We start from the raw sequence: 27,063 nt of genomic DNA on the forward strand, positions 1-27,063 counted from the left end.
CAGATACATGCTGCTCTTTGCACTAGCTTGTTTCTCACTGTTACCTACCATTGACCTGAGGCTGCTGCTTTAATGTTTTACTGAAGTGACAGCATTCCCATGGTCTTTTTTCCTTTGTTAAATGAAGTAATCAAAGAAACTTCTAGCAGCCTTCCAGTACCTAAAGGGGGGCCTACAAGAAATCTGGAGAGAGACTTTTTACAAAGGCATGTATCAACAGGACAAAGGGTAATGGCTTTACGCTGAAGCAGGGAAGATTTAGATTAGATGTAAGGAAGAAATTCTTTACTATGAGGGTGGTGAGATGCTGGAACAGGCTGCCCAGAGAGGCTGTGGTTGCCCCATCCCTGGAAGTGTTCGAGGCCAGGCTGGATGTGGCTTGGAGCAACCTGGCCTGGTGGAAGGTGTCCCTGCCCACGGCAGGGGAGTTGGAAGTAGATGATCTTTAAGGTCCCTTCCAACCCAAACTATTCTATGAAACATATATTGCCCATTTTGACAGAGATGCATGTTACCTGGCAGAACACGGACCTTGGTTTCATGGTTTTTTTCATTGTTTCATTGTTACTTTGCATATATTCCTGGAACTGCAAGCTTCCTGCCACTCTCAGACTATACTATTTATTATGTATTCACCTTTCACAGTTTGAATGTAGAAAAGCATTTTTTCCCCAAAAAAATATGATTCAGAAACGGTAGCAAATAAACTTCAAGACAGCTTAGCAATTTAATCCTCTTTTCACTGTAGTTTTCAGAACAATTCACTGTTAGTAAATCCTAACACATACACTTCCCAACTTTTATTTCTTTCCATTATGCCTGAATATTTTTTCATTATGCCTGAATATTTTTTCTGCATCCTGAATTGTGCTACTACCACATGACATTATCAATCTCAAGCTAACAAAGCTTAATCCATAAGATATCAAATGAAAGATCCATCACCAGCCTGCTGGGTGATCTTGGACAATGCAAAGCTCTTCTTTGCCTTTCATTTTTCCTATTCATTACGTCTTTGTGCTCATTGTCAGATCTGCTCTCAAAAAAGTACTGAAAAACATACTGGAAAGGACAAGATAGCGTGAATACTACAGTAAATCATCCTTTGCAGCTTACAGTGCTGTAAATTCTTAAACATATTGCCATTACTACCAGCATCCCTACTATTATTCACTAGCCATCAGTATCTTTGGGTTTTAACTCCAGAGCATTCCAGGAGCACAAAATACTCACAGTACCAATGAAGGGTTTGGAACATTTGTGATCTCATTGTATTCAAATTTCTTAACACTTCTATTTCATTGAGAAAATAAAATATTTTTTTTTCTTTAAACAGCTGCAAGAACACACGGGCTCCTAAACAATACACAGGTTGTATTTTTTCTATTGAAGGCAGGAGGGAAGATTTTTCATGTAATTTTAGGTAAAATAGGACTGTTTACTCCTGCGCTTAATAAGACTAACTTCTGCAATGGCAGTATAATTCAAAACATATCTAAGTTTGCCCGAAAGCTCTAAAGAAATAAATGAAGGTAAATATAAGTCTGTCTCACAGCAGGAAAATTTTGAATAAAGAATGATTATTAAATTTATTTCTTTAACAGTGGACTTAATTATTTGCCTGATCAAAAGGTATTTCATTGGATTAAAGGAATATATGGTTTTGTTTGCACATTTGTTTTATTGTCTTCACCCACCTTTTGTTGACATGATATGAATATTTTACCACCAGTCTTAGATCTCCCAGCCAGAAACTAAGGGCAGGCTTCTATGAATGATTTTACTGTCAGATTATAGAATAGTGATTTTAAAAAATTAAAACTCTTAGCTGAAATTGCAGTGTCATCAGCTGGGAAGCGCCTTGCGGTTTGCAACACCCAGCAAGTATGCGTACTGCTTATACATGGCTGCTGGGGCAGGAGTTCCGTCCTGTGATACTGCGCTGTGACCACTAGATGGGCGTCACAAGTAACGGACGGGACCCAAACGGACCAGCTACGGCTTGTCTCACACTGTTCAACGAAAACGTCTTTTATGTAAATATGCATCAAGAAAAAAAAAAAAAAAAAGTCAGTTGTACAGTCAAAGGGGAATGTGAATACAGCACTGTTTGCCAAAAACATATGTTTATATTAAAAAAAATTCTACAATGCTACAGCACACAGTAAGCATCTTGTTTAGCTCTTACTGAGACATTTGTTAACAATTTTGGAGATAAATCTTGTAAAAATCTAAATTAAACGTGTTATTACACTGAAAATCAAATAAATTGTTCCTTTGGCTGAATCACAAGTCTTATTTGCAAGAAATGGCACTGATGATCACACTACATTAAACAGAGAATGAGAATAGGGAATTGAAGACTTTCACACAAGTTGTTTGCTCTTTACTGCTGCATACACTGGGGAAAAAAAAGTTTAAGATACAAAATAGGAAAGACTTTCTAATTTGCCTGGCCAGAAATTGCAGAAAGTCAGCTATGGTTGCTTCACATTTATCTTTCCACTCCTGTTAAGTTTTAAGCCACAGTAAGAATATGCTGTAAACTAGAAACTACATGTTCAATGACAAACCAAAAGGTACTCTCTGCCTAGCATGTTCCTTAGCCTCCCTGCACTTCTGGTGGAGGGTGGTCTTTGCAAAGAGAGAACGAGCATGGAAGTTGTTAGTGGAGGCACACAGTGTTTTGCTGTTTTTCACACGCAGAAACTGGCCATGTAAAGACAGATTTTTCCACTGTTGTTCTGCAGTCAGCTTCAGGCGCTTTGCACAACCCATGCAAACTGAAGCTGCTTTTAGTGACAGGAGCATTTGGCACACCACACATCACAGAATTTTCTGTGTTCAAAGAGCTTTGCTGCAACCTCACAGATGCCAAAGCTATGAAAAGCCAGTGCTAATTCAGCAACTATTGTGCCTGCGTTTTGACAAAATGTTTTATGACATTAGTGGATAGTGTTTATCCTTAGAGCCTGCCTTATTCAGAGTTCTGTGATGACAAACATGACATGAGATGAAGCTCAGCCTTTTTTCCATTTTTGGTTATTCTTTGTGTTTGCACATCTTGCCCACTGCATATCATCCAGGCTCTGTACTGACATAGGGATAAAGGTGGTGAACTCTCTTGAATGACTTGTGAAAACATTAATGGCTCATCTTCCCTGTGCTCCTAACAGCACAAGAAGTAACAGCATAAAAGACAATGTTTAGGAAGATTACTAATGATTTGTTTCAGGCAATAGTAGAAATCTGTGGCAAGCACAGGAGAGGTTCTGGATCCTGGATCTCAGCAGCACCACTTCATTGTTAATGACTGCACAGCTTCTTTACACAATGTAAGAAACCCTCAGTGGACTTCCCTTTGAGTCTTTAAATAACACTCTCCTACTCTCTACAAGGTTGCTAAAACAAAAAAGGGGAAGATCTGTGTACAAAATAGTTTTAGTTACATAAGAAGTAATGGTATCATAATGAATATGCGCCAGAGCTTGTAATTAAAGCTGCACAGAAAATCTTAATGTTGGTCTTCCTTATTACAAGAGTTTAGCAGTTTGTTTCTGTAGGCTTTTGTTGGGGTTTTTTGTTTTGTTCTCTTTTGTTTTAGAGAAGTAAACAATAGTAGAAGAGGGAAGGAAATAAATTCCACCCCAAAATGAAGAATTTACTAGACTTTTTAAGAATAGAAACTGCACTCCAGATATTCCCCTTTAAGTCTCTCTCCACCTTCAGCCTATCTGATCTTGGAAACTATGGGGAGGGAGAAGCCAAATTAACCTATCCTCTAGGGACACCTTATCTTTTAAGGCCATCTTTAAACATTACAGAGAGACAAAGAAGTTCTAGAGGAGCAATTTTTGTCCCCCATCGAAGGAATTAATTGTCCTGTGTCAAGCAATCTCTCCAGCCATCTGTCTGTGCTAGGACCTACCTACACATGTCAACATCCTTACTTCCCAGAAGTCCTATCCTGTATTTTCACCTGGGAGGACAATCCAGCCATCACACTGAATGGGTAGATTCAGCATAGCAGCTGTAATTCACTGAAATTATCACAGAAAAGCTGCCCTGTAGCAACTGCCTTTGGGCAGGGTCTCATTTAGAGCAAAAGCAAGGTAACAAAATGTTATTAAAGTCTCCAAGGAGAAGGTAAGCTATTTATCCCTTATGCCCCAGGATAGGAGCCCACCTCTGGAGGAGGCAGCCTGTAGCTACTGGAGAAAAGAGAGGTTCAGATGGTTCCTTCAAATGCCGAATCTGAATTTGTTACTTGTATTGCTCAGGATGCAAAACAGCAGTGGGCAAGCTCAGCTGGTGGGATACACCATGGATATGGAGGATTGCAGAGAAAGGCCAGTGTGTCTGTCTCTGGAATTGTTCAGTATAAAAACCCAACACAGGGGAAAACTCATTCTCTGTCAGATGCGATGTGACAGGCAATGTAGTGTGCTCTTAGACTCTGTGTGCATTAATTACTGTGTATTCCAGAGATATGTGCGTCTCTGATCAAAGCAGGGCAGTTTAAAGTTTTGTTCATAGATGTGATGATTTATTCTGAATTAGCTACAGGTTATTTTAGTAGGACAGACCATTTCAGTTACTGTGGAAATTATGCCCATTGTGACCCAGTTCTTTAAAAACCACACAGAGACTCCTGAAATACTATGTCATTATAAAGCATTTTGTGTGAGGTGGATGTTGATTGTATTATGTTAATTTTACAGCTCTCGGTCAGAGACGGCAGAGAAAGGAATAAATGGAGACAGAGACAAAAACCTCTTCCTCTGGAACAGACATTATCTGCTAATAAGAACTGAATTTTCATTGATGCATTTTAGGTAGTTAAATTCTGGTTTACTTTATACAGTAAATATATTCACTGAATTCACTGAATTCAGCTGTAAATCTGTCCAAAGATTTGCTAATACACCAAATAATTACCATAATTTCTTTGTGAAATACTGATTTTAGACACACTTTACATTCATTAACTAGACTGCACGCGCACTTTAGTTATGCCTTTATGACTTCTCTTGAACCTTATTATTCCTTATTAATAAATTAAGCATTAAATTGAGTGAACAGCTGACTTGGGTGTCCCTTTTTTTCCAGACATAGTTATTTCCAGTGTTTAGTAAGGATGAAACTTTAGAAATTTTCTTTATCAGAAAGAAACAAATTGTCACTAATCAGTCCCTGCCATAGGCTCTCACTAGACTTTAGATGTTAAGTTGGTTAACCTAGAGCATCAAACCCCTCCCTGTAAAAAAAACTAGGGCTTTTATATATTTGAATAGCAGGCCAAAATTTTATTTCTTATATTAATTCTCTGCTTAGGACCTTTCAAAATGTTTCCTTTCTGACAGTGTCTACCCAGTGATGATGCAGGAGAGACCACATCTGGTTTTCTCCTTTTACTTTCCTTTCTGTCTCTTTTCCCATGCCTAGTAAAAACTAAAGACCTCAGGAAAATGAGAGGGGAAAAAGAAAAATATTTATACTGACATTTTAGAAGGTCTATTGTCTCAGTTCCCTACATTTGAAGATAAACATCATTTATGTGTTACCTGATATTTTTATTTTCTCTGTAGTGAAGTTAATAAAAACTTCTGCTTTCCATTGCTTAAAAATATTTTCAGCAAACTGTAAGCAAATGATATTAAAAGGAACATATGATCTAAATCTGAATTTTCTTGTACCACTGGAGAATTCAAGCCAACTACCTACTTGTGGCTTTGGGTGTCCAGTTAAGCGATTCAGCAAGCAAGCAAGCCCTATGATTAACTCCATTTTTAGAAGTGGTGTGGATAGATTTTCCAGTATCAAAACTGCAAGCAAAAGAAGAAAAGGTGACATTTCATGAAATTTGCTTTTAGCAGCAGAACTTGGCTTTTGCTTTTGGCATACACGTTTTTGGACATATTTGGAGTGTAACAAGGCTTAATACTAATATTAAAAGCCCAGATAACAGGCCAACAGAACATGTGCAGGATAAAAAACATTCTGAAGCAAAAAGGTTTGTAAGAATTTGTCTACTCAAACATGTTAGCAAATGAATTCCAACTATCTGTTTTACTTCTGCCTCATGATTTTCTAGCAAGTGTCTTAGGAAACGTAGCTGATCTCTCAAAACAAACTGTTTCATGTTTTGTTTTGAAGTTTCCAAGCAAGGAGTTTCCTGTGACAACTATTCCATATCTTTAGGCCTTTTGCTTTGAACAGGCTCCTCACACTAAGTTCAAGGTGCACTCTTTCATAATGTCACTTCATTATTCTTAATTATACCTCAGTGGTCTATGCATTTGGCGTGCTAGCCTTTGTTGCACCTATTAAATCAATTTGCTTGTTGGGCTCAGCCATACTGGGATTCTTTTTGTAATTCCTTTTATTATTTCCTCAGACTTGGCTCTTGCAAGTGAACATCTTCTAATTAATGTGATGTTCTGATAAGAACACCAGATTCCAGATCCTGTTACATGGATTTGATGTTTTGTTGTTTCTTTGGATTGGAAAAGTTGTATTACTGCAGTATAACAAAAATGCAAAAAACCAAAACAAAACCACAAGAGAAACAAAATGCAAAATAACTTCCAAGAAATGTGGTAATATGTTCAGATTTATCCTAGGCTTCAATCACCTTCTATGGTGGTTCTGGTCTAACAATCCTACTGGGGCTTGTATCCCCATTTTTAGATAACAAAAAAAGGTCACTGAGACAGTTTTCCACAAGGCTTCTGGTAAAATCTGTGGCGGGTTGAGGTCTGAATGTGAAAACCCTTAGAAAATATTGAAGAATCTGAACTATTTTGGGTAACTGGAGGTGAAGAAGGCTGAAAACCAGAACGACTTAATCCAGGCATGAGAAGGAGTACGCAGCAAATCCAGGGGTGCTCCTGAGCAGCCTGCCAGCCAGCTGGCCCCAGCCACCCACCAGCTCCTACTGCTGCGGGTGCCTGGCAGCATCACCGCATTTCTAGGAGTGCAGTCTCAGCTGGACTGATGGTTCTCCACTTTATTATTGTCATTATTTAATTATGGTGTATCTGTCACCATTCACTTAAATCATTCCATAATGTTGTCTGCACTTATTTTCTGTAAGGTACCTTTTCTCTGGGTCCTAAGTACTAAAGTACCTTCAAACCCTTTAAAAAAAGTCACTTCACCTCATTTCTTCAAGAAATTCTAAAACAGCACTGGTTTTCTTTCCATGTTGAGTTTTGATCCAACGATCCTTACTCCTTTTTCCGCAATACTACTTTTTGAGTGCTATTTGGGCACTGGGATACAAAACCAACTTGCACTGACTCTGACTATATAGCACGTATTTACTGTAATATACAGTCCTATTAATTCTCTTTTATTTTAAATTTATTTGAATCAAAGCATTTAAAAATATTTATTTATAAATTTATACAAATATGCAAACCACCCATCAGGCATACTGACTAATCCTAATTAAAATGCAGTTCCCCTAAGATATTAGTGGAACACCTTTCTTTCAGGAAAAAACTAAAACATAAAAATGAATGTAAGATCATGATTCAGAAACAGTTTGCTGCTAGAGAAAGAAAATTCATACACTGAAAGAGCTCAGCCTCCTCTTTCTGGGAATTCAGTTGGATGCTATTATCAGAAGTGGCCAAATTGTTTATATATTCTTTCTGAAGTAGTGGTGGGATAAAGCAAGTACATAGGAAAAAAGGTGGTTCCTCAGACCCATACTATGTAAATCAGTACACTACAGTAGTGATGAGAGTGCATGGAATACGGAAAGTACACGTGAATGTTCCCCAGGGCTAACACTAGTACGCATTGGGAAGCTTCCTGGAAAACACATCCTTCTGAAGAATCATCGTATATGGCCACAATGACAACAGACCCCTGGCACAGTCACAGAAGATATGGTTACATGTACCCTGGGCTTAGCGGCAGAGATCTTTGGCAAACAGTGCCCCAGCCAGCAGCTGACAGGAAAAAGCAGTCATGGTTACTCCTGGCTACACTTCCATCCCAGAGAATGCAGTTCAGAAGGAGGTCCAGAGCCAGAAGGTGCAATGATAATGACAAGAGGAGGTCGCATGCCTCAGCATCACCCAGCTCATAATTCTTAAGTCTTTTGCACAACTGAGCTTAAGCCAATCTTACTTCAAAAGTGTGTCTTCCAGAAAACGGGTAAGAGCTGTGGACAAAAATGTCCATAAAGAAGGTGGTCTATAGCTCAGACTGTAAGAACCCTGCACACAGAAGGTAAGATGGCTTGTTTCACCAGCACAATGTGCACACATAGGTATCTACAGGAAATCAAGGCCAGCTTCACAGGACAGTGGGCAGGAGGCAGCTGGGTAAGGAATTGCAGTTGTCTCTTTAGACAAAGAAAGTGTCTTCCAGTGTTGCTCCAGATTCCCTACGCCAATGAAAGCTCCATGAAAAGGAGACAATTATATTTGAAAAGCAACATTTTATTTTTTTTTTCTTACACTGTTGTAACATTCCTCTAATTGCAATAAAGAATTGCTGGCAATTAATCATATACGAAATCTACTCCCACGAGAATTCATGTTGGTACATGTTAGCAGCAATTATCATTTAAATCATAGCAAGTACTGTTTAAAGCTTAAAAGCTCGAAGTATTAAGAGCTTCAGAGCTCTACAAGTTTTGTACTTTGTTTTTTCAAAATTGTTTCATTGAAATTCTTTCCATTTCAGTTCTTTCTATTTCAATTCTTTACATTCTGGGTGTTTGGATATTTTTTTTAATTTGTATTTTTGTACTGTATTAATTTGTATTGCATTTTTTGTATTTATATATTTATATATATTATAAAAATATAGAATTTTCTAAATTTTTAGTTGCTTCCACTTCCCTGGACTTATACTAGATGTATCAAGGTCCACTTCATGATCTGGGTTCTGGAAATCCTTGCTACAGCTTTGCCACAATCAAGCAACAGCCTTTAAAGGGAAACAAAAAGGTCAGGAGCTTGCCTTGGAAGGGTGCCGAGACTGGAATATCTTGCGTGTATGCACTCATACTGTATTTTTATACCGATTGTAGACCCTGAGCACATTCACTGAGTACCTGGTATGTCAAGAAAGATAATTCTCATTGCTAGTCCAAAACAAATTTTAACCTACACTAATGGATCATTTGGACCATATTCTTCTTGATTTTTTAAAATATTATTTTAATGGTATATTATATTATTATAAATCCTAATAACATTACCTAAGAGGGTTGCCTGACCATCCACATTATAAAATTGTGTTTTTCTTTTACCATTACATTACTAAATTCTGTCCAGTTGTGCTGAAATTTCCCGGGTGTTTTTTTTTTTTTTTTTTTTTTAGGGAAAATGTGTAAATTGTTAATAAGAAAGTAGAAGAGATGTGTATTTTTTCATATTAAAAAAAAACACAAGACATGGAAGCTGTTTTGTGAAGTGAAATTTAGCCAAATACATGCAAAATACTTTTTTTTTGCTGATTCTGTGAACATCTTCATAAATTTCAGAGTTATAAGCTTCGGCCAGCCTTAAAGTCAGTCAGCTCATGTATCTACATTATTGAAAAAATACTAAGTGATAACTGTGTTATTTTTTACAAAATTCCCACCTTACTCAGGGTCTAAGAGGACTCCGAGGAACACACCCCTGCCAGTGGGATACTTATGCACTACAGGAGGTGGGTACTGATTCAAGCAAAGGACTACAGGAAGGTAAAAGTGCTTTTATCACCAAGAACTGGAAATATTTGTCCAGGCTGCAGACCACCTGTTACTGAATTAGTCACACCAACTTTATCATATGTCACTAATTATGTGACTAACTAATTAGTTTTCTCATTCTTGAGGTATCCACTCTGAAAGGCTGCTGCTTGATCTATGTGGACATCACCACTTACAAATACAGATTAATTCAGAACATCTGAGCAGCCACTAAATGGCTCAAAGATCCATCAGATCCACTCTTCTGACTCTAGTAGTAGTGGCCAAAAGTGAATGCCTATGGAAGAGGGTAAGAAGCAACAAGAAGTGATACTTCCCCAGTGTATCCTAGCACTTCAACATTCTCCCACCCACCCTTTCAGGAAAACTATGAATATATGAGTCATTCTTTGATAAGCAGATCAAAAACCTGAAGTCCTAGGTACCTCATTTTGGATATTCAATTTAGGGAATACTTTCATTTTAATGCCTGTATTTTAATTCATCTTGGGTTAAGAAGGATAATAATACTTCCTCACATCATTACATGGGTGATATGAAAATTAATTTAATCATGTATGAAAAGTAGTGAGGTAGCATAGTGATGAACACCATAGAAAAGGCAATGAAAGCACTGTAACTGCTTTTCCAACAGGTCTGAACAGCAGGTTCTCAATGAAGCACGTGGCCATATAATGAAGAGCAAGAAAACAATAGAAAACCAAAAAAAGACACGAATTGAGTTGCATTCATTCTGTGCACTCAGCGAAATAAAAGCAGTATGGAATCATATAGGTAAAGTCTGTATCAAATTATTTATCCACAGGACTAAACCAGGGTTCCTAATCCAATTGTAATGTTGGTGTCTCCTTCTTTTGTGCTTGACTTTTCTTCATAATAACATGGATATGATTATTGTATATACTGTTGTGCACATGCTGGAGAATCACAGCCTCACTGAATGGTCAGAGTTGGAAGGGACCCCTGGAGATCACCTAGTCCAACCACCTGCTAAAGCAGGTTCACCTACAGCAGGTTGCATGGAGTCACATCCAGGTGGGTTTTGAATGTCTCCAGAGAAGGAGACTCCACAGCCTCTCTGGGCAGCCTGTTCCAGTGCTCGGTCACCCTCAAGGTAAAGAAGTTCTGCCTCATATTCCGGTGGAACTTCCTCTGTTGCGGTTTGTGCCCATTGCCTCTTGTCCTGTCACTGGGGACCACTGAAAAGAGCCTGGCCCCAGCCTCTTGATACTCGCCCTTAAGATATTTGTAGACATTGATAAGATCCCATCTCAGTCTTCTCTTCTCCAGGCTAAGCAGGCCCAGGTCCCTCAGCCTTTCCTCAGAAGGGAGATGCTCCAGCCCCCTCACCATCTCTGCAGCCCTCGCTGGACCCTCTCCAGTAGTTCCCTGTCCCTCTTGAACTGGGGAGCCCAGCACTGGACACAGCACTCCAGATGCGGCCTCACCAGGGCAGAGCAGAGGGGGAGGATCACCTCCCTCGACCTGCTGGCCACGCTCCTCCTAATGCCCCCCAGGATCCCACTGGCCGCCTTGGCCACAGGGCACACTGCTGGTTCATGGGCACCTTGCTGTGCTCCAGCACTCCCAGGCCCTTCTCCGCAGAGCTGCCCCCCAGCAGGTCAGCCCCAGCCTGTGCTGGTGCGTGGGGTTGTCCCTCCCCAGGTGCAGGACCCTACACTTGCCTCTGCTGAACTTCATCAGGTTCCTCCCCACCCAACTCTCCAGCCTGTCCAGGTCTCGCTGAATGGCAGCGCAGCCTGCTGGGGTATCAGCCCCTGCTCCCAGCTCTGTATCATCAGCAAACCTGCCGAGGGGACACTCGGTCCCTTCATCTGGGTCACTGATGAGTAACTTGACCAGGACTGGACCCAGTACTGACCCCTGGGGAACACCACAAGCTACAGGCCTCCAGCCAGACTCTGTGCCGCTGATCACAACCCTCTGAGCTCTGAGTTCAGCCAGTTCTCCATCCACCTCACTGTCCACCCATCCAACCCACACACTGCCTGAGCTTACCTATGAGTATGTTATGGGAGACAGTGCCAAAAGCCTTACTGAGGTCAAAGTAGACAACACTCATTGCTCTCCCCTCATCTAGCCAGCCAGTCATTCCATCATAGAAGGCTATCAGGTTGGTCAGGTGTGATTTTCCCTTGGTGAATTCCTGTTGACTACCCCTGATAACCTTCTTTTCCTCTACATGCTTTGAGATGACCTCCAGGTTGAGCTGTTCCATCACCTTTCCAGGGATGGAGGTGAGGCTGGCCAGCCTGTAGTTTCCTGGGTCCTCCTTCTTGCCCTTCTGGAAGACTGAAGTGACACTGGCTTTCCTCCAGTGCTCAGGCACCTCTCCTGTCCTCCATGACCTTTCAAGGATGATGGAGAGTGGCTTGACAGTAACATCTGCCAGCTCCCTCAGCACTCAGCAGTGCACTCCATTAGGGCTCATGGATTTCTGGGTGTCGAGTTTGCCTAAATGATCTCTAACCTGATAACTCAAGAGAGGGCCTAATCTCTCTAAACTCTCGCATTTGCTGTTGTTTTTTTCCAGTTTTCTTTTTCAACCTACTGTGGCACTATCAACAGCCATTACTGGTAGACCATCAGAAACATCAAACTTCAAATGCAGTGTTGCAGATTTGCTTTCTAATGGTTAGTATAGAGATGACCAAGTGCATGTTGCATTTTGGTTTTAATGCCTGAGGTTTTAACCTCATTTTCTGCAGACTTCAGGATCATTGGAACATTTCATTCATAGTCTCGCTATGATTAACTGTTGTAATATAAAAAAACCTCACTAAAATATCTTGTGCTCCTGTATTCTCTACTAAGTTTCCGTTAGTCACTGTAAGATCCCTATAGTGCACATGACTCTCAGACTCTGAAAGCAAAAGCTATAAAGCTAGAAATATAGTGCTTTATCTTAACAAAGTAAGAACATATTATGAACTGTAAAATTACTATATATATTATGAAAATCTCATTTGATAAAATACCTAAATGAGCAGAAGTCTATGAGTTCTCAAGGCTTATTCACAAACCAGCTAGAAACAAGGGAAAAGAAAACACTAGCTGCTACAGTCTTCAAATGCCACACACACAGAGCTAAGCTAAGCATGTCTCACCAAACAAGTGTCTTCCTCTGTGGAGGAATGTGGTAACAGAAATATCAGTTTACACTCTCTACTTGTAACAAGACATTTTTTCCAGTATTAAACAAACTTGGAAGCAGGTTTGATGTAGTGGTTTAAAACAGGGAAAAAAAATATAAATGTGAATATTCCGACAAGCCAAAGCTGTTAACAATTGCTGTGTATTGCAAACCAAAATCAAACATTCTCCTCACACAGCAATACCAATGTGTTCTACTAAAATTTACAACTCAGCCTGCCCCATAAAAAAATATGTCTCTATAGGACCATCAATACATTCACGAACAGCTCAAGATTTTCTCATCAATTACAGAATTATCTGTAAGCAGAAGCAAATTCCAGAGAACTAACTTTGTGCTCCAGTTCATATTAAGGATTTGGGAAGGGAGCAGACTACTTACTGCTGTGCTTATCCATCAGCCATCGTCTCTGGTGGAACTGCTTCTCTGCTGCCATCCTCCATCAGGCAAAATGTGCTGCCCTTCCCCATCCTTTCTGCAAGTCGACCCACCCACCCCCAACACCAAAGGATTACATGCTTAAACTGCCACAAACATTGCAAAATTCAGTCAAATTATAACAACTGAATTACAGAGTTTCTTAGGATAAAATGATTAAAATGCTGTCTATTTACAAATAGGGGAAAAAAAACCCAATATAAATTAAACACGTAAGGCCGTCTTTTGAATTAAGTAATTTCATGTTTTCAGGAAAAAAATGTATAGTATACAGAATCATAGAATCGTTTCGGTAGGAAAAGACCTTTAAGATCACCAAGTCCAACCATTAACTTAGGATTGTCAAGTCCATCACTAAACCATGTTGCTAAGCACCACATCTTTGCATTTTTTAAAGATCTCCAGGGATGGTGATTCCACCACCTCCCTGGGCAGCCTGTTCCAATGCTTGACAACCCTTTCAGGGAAGTAATTTTTCCCAATACTGAACCTAAACCTCCCCTGGCACAACTGGAGGCCGTTTCCTCTTGTCCTGTCACTTGTTATTGGGGAGAAGAGACCGACACCCACCTGCCTACAGCCTCTTTCCAGGCAGCTGTAGAGAGCACTAAGGTCTCCCCTGAGCCTCCTTGTCTCCAGCCCAAATAACCCCAGTTCTCTCAGCGGCTCACCACAAGGCTTCTTCTGTAGACCAAGGCAGTCAGCCTCGTTGCCTTCTCCGGACACACTCCAGCACCTCAGTGTCCCTCCTGCAGTGAGGGGGCCCAACACTGAACCCGGTATTTGAGGTGCGGCCTCACCAGTGCCCAGTACAGGAGGGCGATCACTTCCCTTGTTCTGCTGATACAGTTTCTGATACCAGCCAGGGTGCTGCTGGCCTTCTTGGCCACCTGGGCACACTGCTGGCTCATGCTCAGCCAGCCATCAGCCAGCACATCCAGGTCCTACTCGCCCCCCCCCCCCCCCCCCCCCCCCCAATTTGGTGTTGTCTGCAAACTTACAACTTACTGAGGGTGCACTCAATTCCCTTTGTTCAAAAAAGCTGTTTGACTACTTGATTCCAAAAGTCTATTTTCTTGATACCTGTGTCATTACTAAGATTGGGACAGGACATGCCATAATTGCTGGCACCAAGGAGGTGATTATATCGCTCTGAAAACATTACAAAATATGCAGTAGAAGAGACCAAGAAGGAGAAATGCCAGCACCTTGCACCAGTCCCTGCAGCTGAAAAAACGTCACTCTAACATTGTTGCTTTTGGAACAAGCTTTGTCTCCCACTGTTTTCCCCTGACATCTGGTTATTCCATCCTGTGAAGTGTTCCCAGGAGAATCAACAATTTTGCCAGCTAAAAAGTACTTTTCAAGCACTTATTTTCAGGAAAATTCAACCTGTATGTCCAAAGTTCTGCTGAGCTGATCAAACACATGGCCCTCCCCAGCTGGCACCGTTGTAGATGCACCATCCATCACCACGTCTAACCTATGATTCTGGAGAAGAACTCACCATCAAAGACTGGCTTTCAAGGGGAAAACTTAAGCTGATGCGGGGCCCCGCAGGCAGCCAAGGGAGGGACACTGCTGTTTATACATATAAGCTATCAGGAAATCCTTTGTTTCATTCTTTTCTTTTGCAGGAATGAAGTAGGATAATAGCATACAAAAACCTGTTCTCTCACTGCATGAGTCATCCTGAATGAATCACTTTATCCCCTTCTGTGCTTCCATTTCCCTATCTACAGAATGGGTACTTTACAGTGCCAATGGGTCTGGGCATTAACAAAAATATTTTGTAAGAGCTAAAATTAGTACTATTAGGAATAGTATTAAAAGCATTAGAAATACTTGAAACACTGCTTTTTAAGAACCTACCAAAAGTGGATTTGGGTGTAAAAAAGAGAAATTTAGAAATTTTACTGGTTTTCCTCGTGGGAAATGTGAAGGAAGAGCAAGAATAAAAGGAAAGACTTGCTTATTTATTTGTTTTGGTATATTTATTTTTCAAGACTTTCTCATAATTAAAAAAGGAGTAGAAGAAGACATTAGACCTGGCATTTCTGTAACATTTTGAAGCAAATGGAGGGAATAATGGCAATAACCACCACCACCCCCCAAATCCCAAAATACAAACAAACAAGAGAGGTGATAAAACACAAGAGGAAAAATAAACTTCATCAAAAGTTTATTATAAGAAAATTTATGAAAAAATCAAGAAATTTCAGAAAAAATAAAGTATTTTTCACTTCAGATAAGAAGTTGGTTAGATCTTTTTTCTTTTTAAATGTGGCTTTTATTTTCTGTTGACATTATTTTGCACCTCTACAAGACACAGATAATCATTATGAATTCTCTTTCCAGGCAGAATGAGATTCATTTTTTTCCACACAACATAAAAAAAGGACTACAGGATTTATTTTTTTTTTTAAAAAAAGGTTAAGAGTTATTATTGCAGCAGATGAAACATTACTGAGGTCTAAAGGAGAAAAACCTGACAGTGGCCAAATACGTGCTTGGCACACCCTACTACACAGCCCTGCCAGAACAGCACGTGCATGACCGTGTCCTCCTGGGAATCTGGTAGCTGGGCCTTAAGAAAGCCTCCACAGTATATATTTTCCTGTAATATTCTTTTTTTTAACCCCTCCAGCCATGGCTTGCTGCCAACAGATGAGAACCTGCCCATCCATGAGCAAGACATGCTATTAAAAAGGATAGCAAATTAAGCAGGTATGTATACTATTTTCTTCATTGAAATTTTTCTTTGAGTGTTAAAAATTAAGGCAATAAAGATAGAAACTTGTTTATATCTGACCTCTCTAATGTGTCAATGTAAGTAGCATTGAATGAAATACTAGTACAGTTTTTGCTAATAAACTTGTATCAACATATGAGCGCAACTTAGAAACAGCATAAATTTGCAGAATATTCATGGGTTTGTATAATTTTAGAGATTTCTACAAGGATGCTTGAGACATAAAGCATTGGATTAAAACAAAACAAAATCCTCAAGGAGTATTTAAAGCAGAGAAGTAAGGAGGGGAAATCTTTGCTTATACTTCAAATATTAAAAGTTTTTACCACTCCCTGACACCTGAGAAAGTGAAACAGCCAATAATGGGAATATCTGTCTATATTTAATCTTCATGAACTATTATGTTACAAGGTAATGTCTGTGATTGTCTCTATGTTCCATCCTTTACAGAAAGCTGGATTTAATTTATTTTCCAAGCAGCTGCAACAGAGTATTACACAAGAGCTGACTCTGCAAAGTTAAATTTCAGGGAATGGGGCCTTTTCTTTTGCTTCAATGAATCCAACGTCTGAGGCTAATTTAACATCAAAAGAACTGAGAGGTAACTCTGACACACCAGATGCTGGTTCTAAAACACAACAGATAGAATGGCAATGTCAAAGAGGTTCAGAAGGCCGCTCTCAAAATCATTGTTCACCAGAATTGCTATGATAAAATCTATAACTTGAGAGAGAATATTCACACACTTAGAGAAGAAGAGCAGCAGGCAAAGGTGGAATGGAATGGACAAGTGTGTGGAGAAGGGGGAAGAACTACAACAAATATCCTTAACCTGCAAACTCATCCTTTTTAGCACATAAATATCACATAAATAGCACATAGAAAACAATATTATATTTTCCAATAATTTTCATGAAAGACTGGAGAAAAAGGATGTCCTCGTGAGCAAAAGTACATTCCAAGAGCTGCTAGCTCTCAGATCTTCTCCTCTAGTTAAAACAACGACAGTGGATTTTTGATTCATTTTATTATTATTGTATTTCAGCAGACTCTTCCAAGGAGTTCTGAAAGTAACTGGAAAGTAACTGGAAAGTAACTTCTTCTTCAGGTTGTCATTCTGGATTTCTAATTGCCAATGAACATTTAAATTAAAACACAATCTCGTTTTGAAGTAAAAGCCCAAATATTACCATGATCAGTATCTGAAACAGAAAAATTGGAGAAGGCAGAGAGAGAAGCTGGTCTATCTTAATGATGAAAAAGTTACAGTGGTTTTCTTATACAGGACTTCTATTTCTAGTACCAGCAACCAGTAAGAAAATAACTACTGGTTAGGAAATCAATCAATTTTAGGTGATTAAGCAAAATATTCTGAAGAGCTACTAAAACTGGAAAATGTATGCTTCCTACCCATCTACAATCATGTAATGACACTGAGAGCATAAAAACAAAGTTATATTTTACTACTGAAATAAATGATTGTGAGAAAGTTGCAAATGCACAATATCAGTTACAAAGTCATAAGGTCATCTTACTGACACAGGGGGGATGTATTTCTGCGGTGGAAAAGCTGTTTGAACAAGATGAAAAGCTGTGATGGCTTTACAAAATGTAATTTCCTAGTTATTCATTTCCAGTCTTTTCCAAGAATGGAAATTCCAAGAAGAAAAATATTTTTTTTTCACAGCTGTGAACACCCTGCTTGCCAAAAATGCAAATGTAATCACTATCTGTGAATCAAAGACAAATAATGGCACTGCTGATAAATATGAGGAAGGACTTCACAGAAGTGTAGACCTCTAGTGCTGAAAGTCAGATTCATCTGGAAGGGTTATCTGTGCATATGCATAACAGCAAGCACGTCAGTTATAAACTGGCTGGTACCAAGAGGAATGTACTCGTAAGACAGCAAATCCTTTTAATAGGTGATTGTGGCATTTGAATTGCCACAAATGTTAAGACTTTATGAAGGCTGCCACCACCACTAGGGGTTCAAAAATGGTTCCTAACATTTTTCCAGCTCAATTCTCTGGCCTTTAAAGGATGGAAAACATATGTCAGCAATTAAGTCACTAATCATAGTGTTACTAAGCCTAAAAACAGTGCCTGTGCCAATATCAACTGAGTCACTGTATATGTTTTCTCAGATGTCCTGGACCCTACATGGCATTCATCCTAAATGGTCATTTAGCTCATACCGAAACCTAAGGAAGCATGGGTCTTTCCTTAATAGTATGGAATTCAGAGCAGGGGGCACTGAGGTGACTATCATGGGACAAGAGGGACATTAAAACAAAGACCAAACCAGAGACTGGTTTGGCCAGTGCTTCCAAGAGGATAAATCAAAAAATAAACTTCTGCAGGCTGGGCTGGAAAGGGCACGGCTTCAGTATCAGTAAGCCAGCCAGCATAATTTTCAGGCTCATGAAATGAAGGGCATGTGAACAGTCTGCTTAAGAACTGACACAATAGGTTGAACTTCTTAACAGTTATTATGCAGTTGTAGCACCTACCACTGATCATCAGCAAGTTTTGAACCAGGGGTCGCATTGGCTTTGATCCCTTGTGTTCTTTTACCATGCCTTCCAAAATATTCATTTAGAAGATCCCTTGAATGTTGTCATTTCTTTCCCCTCTGTGTCTATTAGTTGTTGATTCTTGTCAGATTTCCTCTCTATCTGGGTAGAAATGAAATATTAATATCACAGGGATTCCCTGTGGTAACAGGTAACAGTGCTAACAGCCTGGTAAACAGCTTTCTTCTCCTTGGGTTCTAAATAATTGATTTCTTTTTCAGTTATCAGTATGTTTTGAGATGCTAGAAACTTATGTCAGACAAAAGTATCAAATCAGGACTTAAACATAATAAAGGGGGAAGAAGATGACAATCCAGTCAGCTCTTTGGACACTGTCAGAGCTAGTAGAATAGCTACAGAAATGGGTACTGAACAGTGAGCAGTAATACTGAAACTTCAGGGTTTTGAGATACCTGAGGTGCAGATTTTAATGTACCATGAGCTGCTGAGGAGGGAAATACTAAACTTCAAATTTTAGAAGTCTGTGTGCTAAAGCACCAGAAAAGAACTGAATATTATGGAAGGTGATGTAAAAGTGGCTCTATGGTACTGAATACTTCATGGACTAAACAGCCAAAAATGCCCATTATGCAAGACATATACCAAAGAGCAGCCAGAGTAACTTAAGCAGAATGTTTTTTTCCTTGTTGCAGAAAAGGCACATGTCTACTATCTCACTGTATGATTCATATAGAGGTTTATACTGTAGAATAAAGACAGAAAAGAAGTCAGGGTAACATAACTGTTTTCAAGTCTAGAGGGAAACAAATCACAGTAGCTCCTGACACACACACAATTCCTCATTTCAGCCCTCTGTAGAAAGAACACAATCAGGTCTGGTCTGACTTTTTCAGAATCTCTGAAAAAATAAAATGTGAAACAGTGGGCATTAAAGAGTAAATAAATCAAAAGAAATTTAGAAAGAAAAGGAACAAGAGCCAGAATATGAGCCAGGAAGGAAAAGCTATCCAAACCCAATTGTCTGCTGCTGTAAATACGCATTTGCTTAATTTAAGATATAGAGTTTCTTCCATTTAAATGAACAGAAGATTTGTTCCCAAGTAAACAAGATGCCAGAAATGGCCTGAGCAGTCTATTTGAAATAGCAGGTTCCACTGCATGAATTGTTTGACATCTAGGTGGTTGAATGATTGGCAAGAGATAACAGGGATAGTAGGAAATTAAATTATTATAGAATTACAGGATATTTCAACTACAGAGTTCAGTACTGGTTTAAGACTAAAGCAATGTAAAATTGAAGGATGCATGAAGAAAACCTGAAACTCATTTGGAAGCATTAACGACATCTTCCTAAGTGTCCCTTTCAGCCTAGCTGCCCAGCTACAAAAGGCTTTCAAGCTGTGCATTACAAAAGCATGCTCAAGTGGAGCAGTCCTTTGTACATTTTTAATGGCTTTCACAACACTGAACACACTTAGAAGAAAACTTGTGTGACAATGGAACTGTGTGGAAAAGGGGACTTGGTTCTCCAGCATCAGCAAGGGATCCCTTCAGGGCCTTAGTTCCACTTCCAGTCCTCCAAAAGAACGTATGGTGTTTTTTTGCTCTCTCCATTACTGACCTTCTTAGGGCAACTGCGTGTTTCTTTTCAGCAGCCAAAAAAGTATGCAAGAACAGCAACAACGGACTAATATGGCCTCTACTGCTGAAAAACGTCTGCTGATGAGTATAACCAGAACATTTACCAGCAGATGTAGTGATGTTACTGTTGTTCTTTTGAGACTTGACATTTTCATTTGTTCTAAAATTTCATTTGTCATAAGTGAACATGTTCCATTTTACCATTATTGAGTCTGTCAGCGCTAGCTTAACTAGTGGTTTTACACTCTTAGTGCAAGTGCAGGCCCACTAACTTTTAAATGTTCATCTTTACTTCATCATACTTCTTTCTACAAAATGGGGCTTTACCTGTGGATACATTTTTTATGCTGTTTCAGACATAACAGACTAAATAAAATGAAAAACTGCACACAGGAATCGGACAAGATCTAGCATTTGTGAAATGGCATTACAGTCTATCAGGTGTTCTTCCTCTGTATTTCCTTTTTCCTCTGTACATTGCAATCCCAGCAGATAAAGGTATTATCATACCATCGTTATGCAAAGCACAAAAAGTAAATATACACATGAATCAATAATAAGAAGTAAATACACAAACCACAAAGATGGTTTTTGTTTTCTAAAAAGTTGCCAGCATCACTTGGCAAAACTTGAAAAAATGTTTGTTTATAAATCATGCGGTGAAGATTTACAGCACAGATTCACACAGATGTCTGAACGTGGAGACCAGGCTCCCCAGCAGTCCCTAGGGAGAGAGCTCAGAGGAAAGCTGGGAGCACCTGCCTGTGCTAGAATGATCCTCCTGGTTTCCTGAACGGCCCTCTAGATCTGCGCCATTTCCTCTATCAACTAAACAAGTATGGGTGATGGGATTGTCTTTAAAATGGTGAGATTTTAAACACAAGTAACAGATCTTTTTAATTCTTGAAACTTTGAATTCAAATTTACAAACTTTTCTGTCTTCATTAAATATTCCATTTTTAAAATATGAGCTGAAAATTTCGCATTACTATAAGACTTGGGTTTACATTAAAAAATTACTAGAACTATGCCAAGTGGAAAACAATTGAAGCAGCTACATTTTTATGAATGAAAAACCTTGACTAGAACAAAAGATAGGATGGGGAAAAAAATAGTATTTACACATACAATTTAAATCAGACACACTTTTGGATGGCATGAGATGACAGCAGTAAGCCTACAAACTCTTAAGATAAAGGCGGTCACTTCTGTAAGCGTGATGTGCTTCATTTGATCATATACACCATAAAGAGTACAGGCTTTATCACACTGTGCCTTCTCATATTAAATTTGAACAAACATATCTTGTGAGGGCTAAATCAAATTTTTAGCACACTGGACAAATTTGGAAAATGCAGAGGTACAAAACAGGAAACTGCAAGTTATAACATACACTACATGTGGTATGTAGGTATACACACATCCACAAAACGACACTTGTCCAAGTTTACAGGCATTACACATCTGAAGTGCAAAAAACCTAAAAGGATTAAGCTGTACAGAATGTAAACTGGATTTGTGATACAGCAATAAGGGTGTCAGTGCAGGAGAGGAACGATGAAAGTTGCGATAACACAATTATGCGATTCCTCAGTTTAAAGCATATGAATACCTAATTTATATCTGGAAGTTCTGAAGGTAAAAACTGAAACCAAGTGGGGTTTTTTTTTCATGCATTTAAGTTAACATTACGAAAAGAACTGTTTTGTTGCAGTCTTGCAAAGGCAAATTTTAATGACTTTCAAATGAGGAAGGCTACTTCAAATTCAGTTGGAAAGGAAGATTTAAATGCAAATGAGGACAGAAGAAACGCAAAAGAAAAAACGTGGGAAGTAAAAGTAAACTAGCTACAGATTTGGGCCCTAGGTAATAAGGGGAATGTATAGAGGTATGGCAAGAGGAAAATAGATGCTGGCTAATTCAAGGAAACATCACATGTCAAATGACAGCACAGCTCACAAGCTTCAAATCACTAAATATGGAAATTTCTGAGACAATGAAGATGATTGTGAATATAAAGCTCTAAAAAGGATGATGATCTTATATAACTGATCGCGTGTAGAGGATGTTTCAGGGCAGCAGCAATCAAGAAGCTTTTGTAGTTACTGGCCTTTTTTTCTCTATATATATACCTCCTGGAAAGAATTTCCTAAAAGTGCTTGCTGGAATCTGCCCTGATGTTCATGTGGGTGCATGCTGGCCGCAGCTATGAGATGTAGTATGACACCATGTGGGATTAGTCACTGGGGTTCAGAAAGCAGTGTAGCCATATCAGTGTGGTAGAGGGCTAACTGGCCTTGGTACCGCATCATCGCAGCACCTCCCAGGACAGCACAGCTGTCACCAACGTGCAAGGTTTTGTAATGTGTTGTTTTGTACTGTACATACGTAGCAACTATGTCCTTTCTCTGAAACATGTTATGAGTACATGTTACAACGCTATTTGTTTGGAGGGTCTTATATAATTACACACGTGAAAGCCTTCATAATGTTGATAACTGAACAACATAATTTCACAAAAACTGGAACTTTTCACAGAAAAAATATTGTTATCATTAAAATAAATTTAAGGATAAATTTCAGATTTTTCAAAACTTTTATTCATCAAAATAACCCCCTTTTTTTCTAGTCTGACATGACTTTTTATTCAAATACTTTATTTGAATAATAATTTTAAATTATTAAATTGAAATAAAGCATAATGAAACTTCCGAAATGGAATTTTTCAGCTGATCTGTGGTGAATTTATTTTGAGATCTCTGACAAATAGGAAGACAGTTATACTTCTGAAGCAATCTGCTTCAATTTTTTTAATGCTTAACAGTTTCACAGAAGGGGAAAAGTCTGTTAAATAATTACAGGGAAAAGTTTATTTGACTTAGTGTTTGAGGATTTGCATGTATTACAGTTAAATAGCACCATTAGATGCTGTTACAAAACTAGCAAATGAAGAAAGAAATTTATATTATGAGTTACTCTCTGTGCTTCTTGAATCCTTGAAACTGAAGTCACATGGCAAAATCAGTTTCTGCCACTTAACTTCGAAAGCTGTGCACTGTTCTGTGTTTTTACACACAGCAGGTTAGAAAATGTTTCATAAATTTTGATGAAAGAAAAAAAAAAAAAAGGTCGTATCATATCATACTATAGCCATACCATGCACCTATTTAAGTCACACATGCACATATCTTCACAGTATCACCAAGGTTAACAAAGGAGTGCAGAAATCAAATCTACTTATGTATTTTGTAATGTGACTCAAGAAACATGCTCTAGTGCGTGTTAGTTTGAAGTAAAACCCACCAGAGATGAAATCTGATAGGAATAATAGTAGTGAGGTTGAGTCATTTGTGCTGCTATCAGAATGACGCCATCACTGCTCAGTGACTTCATAGACGTGAACTGACCACACTTTGAGCACAATTTTTTTTCAGTAGAGTTGGTTTATTCTTGCTGCTGTGTCCAAAAGATTGTATTCTGTACTGGACTTCCCTTGGTTTATAGGAATACTCTCCTTAATATTATACAATAATACTACAACTACTAAATATTAAAGTATGTATTCAGCATAATGTACATTAGTTGGTTAAATGTGCACACTGCATGTGCCCATATACAAGTTAGATTCCATGTATACGTGTTATTTATATTCAGTGGAGCTTTTGTTGATAAAACCATTGACATCAAGATCTTACCTTCACCTGAGGCAGACATCTAAAATACACGATGTTAAGTCATATCCTGAAAGCAAGTTATTTCTCTTCACTGAGAGCATACGGTTACCAGTCCAGGTATGGCAGACATCTGTCTTTAGGTGATGTGAATCCTGTCTGCTATGCCTTACACTGTAATTGTGTTTCTCAGGAAACTGTGTTAGTTTCTCTCATCTTGGAAAAAATGCAACCGACTGGTTCAGCCATGGTGTAATGCGAGGGAATAAAAGGGAGAGGACTTCTATCAAGGCATCTCAGCAGTGATCCAGAATTAGGCTACCTCCTATCCTCAGATGAACCAGCTGTAAATGGGATTTTGGTCATTCAGGCTGAGCTGTCAAGGGAGCTCCCCATGATGCTTGCTGCTGTGTCCCTTGTTATACTAGGGATAGACACTGCAGTGCCTTGTCTGCACTGGCCTCGTGGTCCAGTTACATTTCAACAGACCTTTGTCCACAACCTGAAAATGTACGATGTGCACAGGGAGAAAGTGTGAGAACAAACTGTGCTGTAAAGACAATATAATATCTTCAGGAACATTGAGGGTGGATTGTTTGTACGCAAAAGTGAGGGGCAGAGAACTATATGTGCTTGCATCTGGTAGGGAAAGAGTATTACGTATGTTTGTCTGGATGTAGCTTGAAAGAGAATGTCTCTTGAGGAAGTGCCCTTTCTTTGCTGAAGTCAAACTGCCATTTGTTCTGTTTGGCATGGTTAGCGATATTTTTGTTTGTTTAAAAAAACATTTATTATTGCCAGACAGTAGTTCTTATCACATTCATGTTAAAGTAATTGTGTTTTATGTTGGCAAGTCCAATACTTTTTCTCTAAAAAAACAATGCAGAGATGCAGAGATGAGACCATCCCAAAAGACCGGCAAGAAAAAACAGTAAAAAAATCTCTAAAATCACTGACTCAAATAGAAATGGCAGTCAAAAAAGCTACCAGCATAATGGGCATCATCAACAAAGGCACTGAGAGAAAAAGCAGGCATCATTTTACCACTGTGTAAAAACCTTCATGTGTTCACGCCTGGAGTAATGCATACCATCTGATCTCTATATTTCAAGAACACAGTGGTGTTCGAGGAAATACGGCAAACAGCAGCTCAAACGATCAAGGGATTGGGCAGCAGCCTTTTTAGAAAAATCTAAGAATGCTACAACTCCAGTTTCTACAGGAAAAGATTGAGGAGGTTATGACTGAGCTTTACAAAATCATGAATGTGATGGATAAAGTAAATGCAGAATCTTTTGCCAAATGCCACAATGGCATAACTAAGAGACACTTGTTGAGACCAGTAGGACACCACTTTACAGAACAGTAAAGTGCTTTCCTGCATAGTCAGAAAGGCTGTCAGAAGGCTGTGGGGGAAGACAATATCAGCAAATTCAAGGAAGAGATTAGACAAATCCATGGGCAACAGGCCCTTACATGGACTCTAAAGGGAACAGGCAAGGGTGAATCCCTAATACAACACTAGCAGATGCTGGGCACTATGATGGGAATGGATTGCAGAAACTGGACAGGCTTTCAGGTTTTCCTGCTGCCACAGGTGAAGGCAGAATACTAGGCTTAGGTAGACCATTGGTTAGGCCCAGCAGGACATGTCTTATGCTGTTAGAATACTCGATCACCTCAAAGTCCACTCCTAATTTATTAGAAAAAACAGCATTTGTTCCCATTTCATTTTGTAAAAATAACACAGTTTAACATACCATAGCCTGGAAAATAGTGCAGTGCTGACCATTCAGGCTTCCTCATTAGTGCTGACACCAGCAGAATAAATAAAAGCACATATACCACTTTGAGGTTTTATGGCTGTCATGATTTGAGGACCATTCTGCTTATGAAAGCCTGTTTTGCTAAATGAAGTCACTAATCCCATGGAAGTCAGACTTCATGCAGTAAAGGTGATCTCTAGCTTGCAGGCTTTGTTCAGCATTCAGAAATCCCCCAGTTCTGCGTATGGTTATCGGTACTTCTGCTTCCCTGTAAGTCTGGACACTGTGCAGCTTGCATTGAACTTTCCCAGTCGACTGTATTCAACATCTTCAACTAATAAAAGCTTAATTGAAAATTATGTGAGGTCCCAACCCTTTTTTTGTTCAAGAGTAGTTTCATAAGCTATGGCAGCAGGGGACAGGTAATATCGCCAACAACGACAACAGGCACTTGCCTCTCACAAACAATCATAATACTGGAAAGGAAAAAAAGATTCATCCAGTACAGGAATAAAAAAAACTTAACTCTTCAACAGCCAAGTGGTATGAATGCTGTTAATATTATTCACAGTTACATACTGTTTTCTGTCCTGTAGACAAAGATTCCTTCAAGGAATACCCTGGTTTTGCTCTTGATCTCCCCATCGCTGGGTTTCCCAGTCTGAAAGTCAGCAGTTCCTTCAAATACAGGTCTGATGCCAATAACCTAAAGGTATATGACTTATTGAGTAGCACTTACTATATGCATTCATCATCTTTATACTGGCAATAAGCTTGCTTGCACCAAGTGATTAACGAAGGAACTGATTTGTGATGGCCAGTCTCTGGGCAGTGTGATGGAGCCACAGCTTCCTCCTGCCAGAGAAAGGTAGCAAAAGACTGGATCATGCTTATGGCAGAGTTTTACTTTATGGTACCTGCAAGTCAGGAAGCCAGTGTAGCTACCGCAGGCCAGCACAGCTGGATCTCATCTCAATCTTCTGTCCGAGTTGTTCTACCCCAGAAACAACACTATCCACTGATGTCAGGCCACAAGCATTTTCTTGTCTCCATCCAATAAAACTTTTATTTAGCACCCCTATTGTGATCTACATATTAAAGGCTACAGTCATGAAAAGTTCACTCAATAGATCAGTTTTGTTCCACTTATCTTTAAATATGTAATAGACTGCGAAAGTCATACTTGACAACATCCTTCAGCAATTTCCAATCTATGAACTTCATGATATCACAGACAAGCAGTATCACCCACTTCTGGAGTTAAGGAAGAACAGATCCATTGTTCTACAGTATACCGCAGACTGAATCATCGAAGGCCTCTGCTCTCCGGGGCACCAGGGAGGAGTGGATGTGCCCTTTGCA

The 27,063-nt window shown here is 39.2% G+C and overlaps 1 protein-coding gene across 5 annotated transcripts in view; it reads right to left on the reverse strand.

Moving 5' to 3' along the window:
- The window catches only part of PDE4D (phosphodiesterase 4D), a 626,273-nt gene that overhangs the window by 128,810 nt on the left and 470,400 nt on the right, over nt 1-27,063 (reverse strand). The window contains exon 1 of one of the 5 annotated variants that reach the window (XM_080372940.1): nt 49-13,265. The exons of the other annotated variants lie outside the window; for them this stretch is intronic. The gene's annotated coding sequence lies outside the window, so the exon portion shown is untranslated. Of the gene's footprint in view, nt 1-48; nt 13,266-27,063 lie in introns of those variants that run through there. 5 annotated transcript variants of the gene reach the window in all.

The sequence above is a fragment of the Falco punctatus genome, assembly GCF_963210335.1.
Source record: "Falco punctatus genome assembly, chromosome: Z".
NCBI lineage: Eukaryota > Metazoa > Chordata > Aves > Falconiformes > Falconidae > Falco > Falco punctatus.